The 8,862-nt window shown below is 41.5% G+C and overlaps 1 pseudogene; it reads left to right on the top strand.

The window, feature by feature from the left end:
* The first annotated feature begins 5,767 nt into the window (after positions 1–5,767).
* On the top strand, positions 5,768–7,761 carry LOC121443857 (annotated as a pseudogene).
* Positions 7,762–8,862: the final 1,101 nt, after the last annotated feature.

Genomic DNA, 8,862 nt, shown 5'->3' on the forward strand with positions numbered 1-8,862 from the left:
TCTTGTAACTTTTTGTTAGTCTTCTCATCCATTTCTGTAAAGAAAATTTTCACATCCTGTTTAATGGTCTCTAACACTTTCATAATGTTATGTTTAAAGTCTATTCCTTCTACTTCTTCAGGATTAGGGTGTTCAATCCTTCCTGCTGTACGTCTGCTGGATTCTAGCATTATCATGTTGCTTTTCAGGTTGTTGGAGGAATTTTTGCATTGGCACCTGCCCATCTCTTCCTTCAAATGCTGTTAGGAGAGTCTTGTCCGCTTGGTCTGATCGTTGTTGTGGCTAACTGTTTTCTTGAAGGATTTTCTTGGCCAGCCCTCTCTTAGGTCCCCTCAGCTCTGGAGTTGTCTCTCAGATTTTCTCCACCCTAAAGAAGGCTCTGGTGGTGGATCTAAAAACTCTGCAGATGGAAAGAAGTGCATGGTGGGAAAGCTGTGATGGGATAAGTAGAGAAAATCAGTAGCCTAGGAGAAGCCCCACTGAATGGCCAGAAACTTTAAGGGATTGGAGTGTGCCTCTGCTCTGTTCCTGGGGCCTCCAGCCAACTGGTTGGGCACACACTTATCTTTCTGAAATTGATATTCTGGTACAGGACCAGGACAACTTGCTGGCCAGGGACCTCTCAGACAAAAGGGTGCACTTGCTAGGAGCAGGCTCAGTGGAACAAAGGAACTACTGCAGCAAAGCAATCACCACTTTGTCCCCAGACCCTCAGCACCGAAACAGGCTGAATTGGGGAATCCTATGACCAAGTAGATGGAAAAGGGGTGCTTGGGGGCAAGATGGGATGGGATAAGCAGAGAAAGGCAGTAGCTGGGGAAAAGTCCCACTGAATGGCCAGAAAGTTTAGGGGGTTGGATGATGCCTGTGTTCCCTTCCCACTGCATCTGGCTGACTGGGTGTGCATACACATACCCCTCTGTATGGATTTTCTATAGAACATTCCACCCAAATAGGAAAAATATACCTTCTTCTCAGCATCTTATGGAACCCTTTGAAAATTTATCACATTCTCAGTAACAAAGAAAACATCCACAGATACAAAAAAATTAGTAAATACCTGTGTCTTATCAGATCACTATGGAATAAAGTTAGAATTTAAAAATTCAACCCCCAGAAAGCCTACAAGCTTATGGAAATTGAACAGTCAATTACTGAACCATATCTGGTTCAGGGAAGAAATAAAGAAATTAAAGTCTTTCATGAATTCAATGAATATAAAAATCACAACATACACAAACCTATAGGACACAATGAAAGCAGTGCTAAGAGGAAAGTTCATAGCACTAAGTGCCCACATAAAGAAAACAGAGAAAACACATATTATAGACTTAACAGCACACCTGAAAGCTCTAGAAAAAAAAGAAGCAGACACACATAGGAGGAGTAGAAGATTGGAAATAGTCAAATTGAGGGCTGAAATAAACAAAATAGAAACACAGAAAACACTCCAAAGAATCAATGAAACAAAGAGCTGGTTCTTTGAGAAAATCAACAAGATTGACAAACCCCTATCCAAACTAATCAAAAGGCAGAGAGAGAATACACAAATTAACAATATCAGAAATGAAAAGGAGGGCATAACAACAGACACAGGGAATTCAAAGAACCATTAGGTCTTACTACAAAAGCCTATATGCCACAAAGTTGGAAAATGTAAAAGAAATGGACACGTTTTTAGATTAATACCATATATCAAAATTGAATCAAGGCCAGGTAAACAATTTAAATACACCTGTAAGTCATGAGGAAATAGAAGTTGTCATAAAAATCCTCACTACCAAATAAAGCAAGAACCAGAAGGTTTTATTGCAGAATTTTACCAGAACTTTCAAGAAAGAGCTGATACCAATACTCCTTAATGTATTTCACATAATAGAAACAGAAGAGTCATCGCCAAACTCCCTTTGTGAAGCTACAGTTACCATGATTCCAAAACTACACAGGACTCAACCAAGAAAAAGAATGACAGACCAATCTTTCTAATGAATATCGATGCAAAAATTCTCAATAAAATACTGGCAAACTGAATCCAAGTACACATCAAAAAAATATCCAAAAAAAAAAATTATCCATTACAATCAAGTAGGCTTCATCCCAGAAATGCAGGGCTGTTTCAACATATGAAAATCGAAAAATGTTATCCTTCATATAAATAAACTGAAAGAAAATTTCATATGATCACTTCATTAGATGCTGAAAAAGCATGACAAAATTCAGCTCCACCTTATGATAAAGGTCTTAGAGAGGTTGGAGATACAAGTGTCATATCTAAATATAATAAAAGCAATATACAGCAAGAAAATAGCTAATATCAAATTAAATGGAGAGAAACTCAAAGCCATTCCACTAAAATCAGGAACAAGACAAGGCTGTCCACTCTCATTATATCACTCCAACATAGTGCTTGAAGTACTAGCAATAGTAATATGACAACATAAGGAGATCAAGGGGATTCGAATTGGAAAGGAAGAAGTCAAACTTTTGTTATTTGAAGATGATATGATTGTGTATATCAGTGACCCCAAAAGCTCTACCAAAGAAATCCTACAGATGATAAATACCTACAGTGATGTGGCAGGTTACAAGATCAATTAAAAAATCAGTAGCCCTCCTATCCACAAAGGATAGAGAGGCAGAGAGGGAAATCAGAGAAACTTTATCATGAAAGTTAAAGTATCTTGGGGTAACTCTAAGGAAGGAAGTGAAAGATCTATTTGACAAGAACCTTAAAGCTTTACAGAAAGAAATTGAAGAGGATACCAGAAAATGGATGGATCTCCCAAACTCTTGGATGGGTAGGATCAACATAGTAAACATGGCAATTCTACCAAAGGGAATAATAGATTCAATGCAATCCCAATCAAAATCCCAACAAAATTCTTCACAGATCTTGAGAGAACGATAATCAAGTTTATATGGAAAAACAAAAACCCCAGGATATCCAAAACAATCCTATACAATAAAGAAACTTCCAGAGATATTATTATCTCTGACTTCAAACTCTATTACAGAGCTACAGTAATAAAAAGAGCTTGGTAGTGGCATAAAAAAAAGAGATGTCAACCAATGGAATTGAAATGAAGACCTAGACATTAACCCACAAACCGATGAACACCTGATTTTCAACAAAGGAGCTAAAAGTATACAGTAAAAGAAAACAACTTTTTTTTTTTTAAAAAAAGAAAGGATCTTTACCAAATGGTGCTTGCATAATTGGATGACAACCTATAAAAGAATGAAAATAGATCCATATCTATCACCATGCACAAAACTCAAGCCCAAATGGATTAAAGACCTCAATATAAACCCAAACACACTGAACTTGATAGAAGAGAAAGTGTGAAGTAGACTGCAACACATAGTAACAGGAGACCACTTCCTATGTAGAACCCCAGTAGCACAGACAACAAAAACAACAATGACTAAATGGGACCTCCTGAAACTGAGAAGCTTATGTAAAGCAAAGGACACTCTCATTAAGACAAAAAAGAAATTTTCCTGAATGGGAGATCTTAATCAACCACATATCAGACAGAGGTCTAATCTCCAAATTATATAAAGAACTCAAGAAACTAGTCTGTAAAATTCTATTTAACCCAATTTAATAATGGGGTACTGAACTGAACAGGGAATTCTCAATAGAAGTTCAAATATCCAAAGGACACTTAAGGTCATGTTCAATATCCTTAGCGATCAGGGAAATGCAAAATCAAAACAAACCATCTTACACCTGTCAGAATGGCTAAGATCAAAAAACACCAATGATGACCTATGCTGGAGAGGATGTGGAGTATTGGAACACTCATCCATTGCTGGTGGGAATCCGTACTTGTGCAACCACTTTAAATGTCAATGTGGTGGTTTCTCAGAAAACTGTTAATTAACTTACCTCAGAATCCAGTAATACCACTCTTGGGAATATACCCAAGAGATGCCCAATCTGACTACAAAAGCATTTGTTTGACTATGTTCATTGCAGCATTATTTGTAAATGCCAGAACCTGGAAACAACCTAAATGCCCATCAATGGAAGAATAAATAAAGTGTGGAATATATACACATTAGAGTACTACTCAGTGGCAATATATGATATCTTGAATTTTGCATGCAAATGTATGGAAATAAAAAAACAATATCCTGAAATAACCCAGACCCAAAAAGATGAATATGGTATGTACTCACTCATTAGTGGACTCTAGCCATAAACAAATTAGCAAGCCTAGAGAAGCTAATTAACAAGATGAAATCAAAGGGGAATATAAATATGTAAATTGGGTGCAAACAAGTTTGCCAGGCAAATGTTGGGAGCATGTGGAGGTAGTGGAGGGTGGACTTGGGGGAAGGGGAGAAGGGAAAGACTAGGAGAGCTTGGGGGTGTGGGAGGGTGAAGATAGAGGAAGCCTGGTATAGGAGCAGGGAAGAAGATATCTACATTAAGAGATCCATTTTAGGGTTGGCAAGAGGCTTGGCTCTAGAGGGGATCCCAGGTGTCCATGGGGATGTCCCCAGCTAGGTCCTTGGACAGCAGAGGAGAGGGTGCCTGAACTGTCCTTGCCCCACTATCACAGTGATCATTATTGGAATATCATCATAGAATCTTTGTCTGGCAACAGATGGAAATAGAGACAGAGACCCACATCAGAGCAATGGACTGAGTTCCCAAGGATTAGTTGAAGAACAGAAGGAGGAAGATGATGAGCAAAGAAGTCAGGACTGCAAGGGGTTGGTCATCCCTCTGAGACAGTGGGACTGATCTAATGGGAGCTCACCAAATCCAGCTGGACTGGAACTGATAGAGCATGTGATCAAACTGGACTCTGAATGTGGCTGTCAATGGGCGGACTGAGAATCATCAATAATGTCACTGGGACCTTTTTCAACTGCATATACTGGCTTTTTAGGACCCTAGTCAGATTGGATGCACACCTTCTTAGGCCTGGATGGAGGGGGAGGGCCTTGGCCCTCCTACAGGGCAGGGTACCCTGCCCTCTTTTAAGGAGGGAGGCAGTGGGAGGAGGGCAAGTGGGGGAGCAGGAGTGGAATGGGAGGAAGGGAGGAAGTGTAAATTTTTGAATAAAAAAATAAAAGACTTTAAGTTTATTTCCAGCATTAATTTTATTTTATGGCTGTCTATATTCTTTTTCTTCTCTCCCAAGCCTTCATGCACTTATTCAACATTGTGACCCATTTAGGTGTCTTTTATGTTTGAATCTGTCCTACTGTAAATCTGTAATTCTTTACTGTCCAGGAGCAATTTTTAAAATGCTAAGCACTTGTTATAAACTTCAACTGCACTATTAGCAGGAGTAATATGGTACCACCTGTTTGCCTGTCCAGCTTAAAACTTAAGCTGCACTATTAGTATGATAAATAAAGTAGTTCCTGTTAAATCTGCACACTCCAGCATGACAGATCTGCTTGTGCCTCTGAGTTACATGTACTCTCCCACTATTACGCACACAGTGAGTCCACATTGCCATCAAGAAAGGCACAGCACTCTGCTCACAAAACCAATTTAAATGCTCTGTAGCCAGACCTCCTGAAGACCTCCAGAGGTCATGCTGGTAGCATAGCCCAGAAAGCCTGCATTTCAAAATGGCCTGGCTTTTTTTCCTGCTGCTGTTGCTGAGTCAGGAAAAATCTCTCTCAAAGAAGCTGTGGCATGTCACCATCAAAAAACAAAAAGCTATGCTAAACTCTGTATTTTTGTGTCTAGAATTTTTTTCAAGCATTCTCATGTTTTGCGTGGATATAGTCGACCACAATGGAGCATCAATTGTAGGAGGAGGGTCGGCTTGTTCATCCCAGCTGACTGGCTAGCTTAGCCTCAAAATAACCACACAGACACTGTATTCATTAAATCACTCCTTGACCCATTAGCTCTAACTTCTTAATGGCTAACTCTTACATATTAGTTTAACCCATTTCTATTAATCTATATATCACCATGAGTTTTTGGCCTACCAAGAAATTGTCAGAACATCTATCTCTGGTAGGACCATGGTGTCTCTCTGACTCCATTTTCTTCACTCCGGAATTCAGTTCTGTCTTCTCCACCTACCTAAGTTTTGCCCTATCAGGCCAAGGCAGTTTCTTTATTCATTAACCAATACAAGCAACACACAGAGGGGACTCCCACATCAGTGAACTATCCTTCCACCTCTCTTGAGTCTTCACAGAGTATCAGTCTCAATATTATGGTGTAAAGATCCTGTCAGCTCTTGAGTATTTGAACTCCAGGAATGTGGTATACTCTGACATCAAGCTGGAAAACCTTACTCTGGAAAAAGTTGGGCACATCAATGTTGTAATAAAAGCTGCGGGGCTGCATCCCCAGCACCCTGCCGGCCCGCACGGCTAGCTTTTTACCTGAAATAATTACATGGAAACTGTATGCATTTAAACACTGCCTGGCCCATTAGTTTCAGCCTCTTAAAGTGATTTCTTTCTAATCTGTTGCTTTCGTTGGTTAATTAATAAAGAAACTGCCTAGGCCTATTTGATAGACCAACCCTTAGGTGAGTGGAGTAAAAAGAACAAAATTCTGGAAAAAAGAAGCTGAGTCAGGGAGTCACCATGATTCTCCCACTCCAGACAGACACAGGTTAAGATCTTCTCTGGTAAGCCACCTCGTGGGCTATACACATTATTAAAAATGGGCTAGTCCAGGTGTGAGAGTTAGCCAAGAAAAGGCTAGTTATAATGAGCCAAGTGGTGTTTAAAAGAATACAGTTTCCGTGTAATTATTTTGGGTAAAGCTAGCTGGTGGCAGGACACATCCCGCGGCTCATATTTCAACACATCAAGATCACTGACTTTGACTTGTGCAGTGATGGGGCCACCATGAAAACCTTCTGTGGTACCCCAAGTTCCAGGCACCTGAGGAGCAGGAAGACAATGATTACAGTTGTGCAGTGGACTGGAGGGGCTGGAGTGCGGTCATGTAGGAGGTGATGTGTAGCCGCCTGTCCTTTACAACCAGGATCTTGAGCACCTCATTGAGGCCATTTTCATGGAAGAGATCTACTTCCCAGAAATGCTTGGATAGAGGGCAAGTCCTTGTTGGCTGGATTGAAGAAGGACCCTAAGCAGAGGCTTGGTGGGGGTCTCAGTGATGTAAAGGAGGTCATGGAGGACAGCTTCTTCATCGGCATCAACAGGCAGGATGTGGTACAGAGAAAGCTCATACCACCTTTTAAACCTCAGGTGATGTCTGACATGGACACAAGGTATTTTGATGATTAGTTTACCACCCAGTTAATCACAGTCACACTTTTGGAACACTATGACAGCCTGGGCTTGCTGGAACTGGAGCAGCAGATGCACTTTCGCAGTTCTCCTCCGCCAGCATCAGAGACTGAGCAGCCCTCTGGCACCACAGGACTGAAGCGTGGCTGCCATCCACTGCCTGGGTGTCTTTTAGAGAAAAAAATTCTTTTTCCTTTTGGTTTGTGTTCCCTTCCATGTCCCTTTCACTTCCATATCTGGTTTCTTCTTCAGCTCTTGCCCAGCCGTAGCGGTCCTGGCAACTCTCTTTTCCAGTCGCCTCCCTGTTCCCAGATGAGAGGATGGAGGAAATTTATATCACCACAGCCTCTAGTGGGTAATGTGGGGAGCCACGTGGTCACCTGGGTTTGGAGGCAAGCCAGGGAAAGCCACATCTGGATGAAACCTGCCCCCTATACCACCAGAGTCCTTGTATGCTGTCATCTGGGCAACCTATCTGCCACTACCTCATCTGAGGCAGATAAACCATAATGTCCAGGGATAGACAGAGGCCTTTGGAAGTCCAGGCATCTGGATTTGGCACCTTAGAAACTGGAGACAAGCACTTGGGTCTTGATGGGGGAATGAGGAGCTGCCTTTTGAACCTGCCACTTTTTCCCAAGCTGCTCTCTTGATTTGCACAGGGCAGGATGAACATTTGGGAGCCAGCCTTCCTTTCCACAGCTGTATATCTTACCAGGGATTCCTTCTAGCCAGCCCTGTCTCCTGCTGGATCCCATCCAACCTTGAGTGTTACATTTTCACAACAAGACAGTAATAAGCCCCTTGTACTTGACTGCAGTCTGAAAGGGGAGAGAGATGAGGATAGATGTCTCTGGTACACATTGGGATGAGTGCCACCTCATTCAGTCCCCCGTTCTGGAGCATTAAGTTGAATGTGCAAGTCAGAATCTGTGTCAGTGTGATAGGTGCCAGTGAGCACCCTGCCCTAGCATTGAACATCTAGGTTCATGGGATACAGGTGCCCACAGCTGTATGCAGCACATGTGTGAGTGAGCTCAGTTCACAACACCAGCCTGAGTGTTTGATCCCATGGGGTACAGTGGAGGAGGGTGTCCACCAGCTGCTGTGGCCAAGCTTCCCCATCCTGAATATCTCTGGGTATTTGGAAATGAGTTTTCCTTGTTTTACTCTCCCACTACACCCATAAGAGAAGGAATTAAAAAAAACAGTAGGGTGGGGGTGTGTAATGATGGTATGGGATCGTCTGCTTTTTCGTTTTTATGTGTGTTATCTGATAGTTCTCTCCAATCCGTACTGGCTTTTCTTACTCCTCATATTTGTATAGTATAAGCAATAAAGACACTCATTTAAAAATAAAATGGGATAATTAATAAAGAGTGGTCCCCTTTTATAGGCTGTACTAGTGCTATAGGGAGAATTGCACACATTTAAAATGACTTTTAAAAGAGCTTAGTTGAGCAGGGTGGTGGTGACAAATGGCTTTAATCCTAGCACCCAGAAGGCAGAGGCAGAGAGATCTTACTGAGTTCAAGGCCAGCCTGGTTTATAAGAGCTACTTTCAGGAGAGGTTCCAAAGCTACAAAGAAAACCTATCTCAGGAACTAGAAA

Source organism: Microtus oregoni, unplaced genomic scaffold, assembly GCF_018167655.1.
Source record: "Microtus oregoni isolate MIOR12 unplaced genomic scaffold, Mior012 000113F_ref0000058, whole genome shotgun sequence".
Taxonomy (NCBI): domain Eukaryota; kingdom Metazoa; phylum Chordata; class Mammalia; order Rodentia; family Cricetidae; genus Microtus; species Microtus oregoni.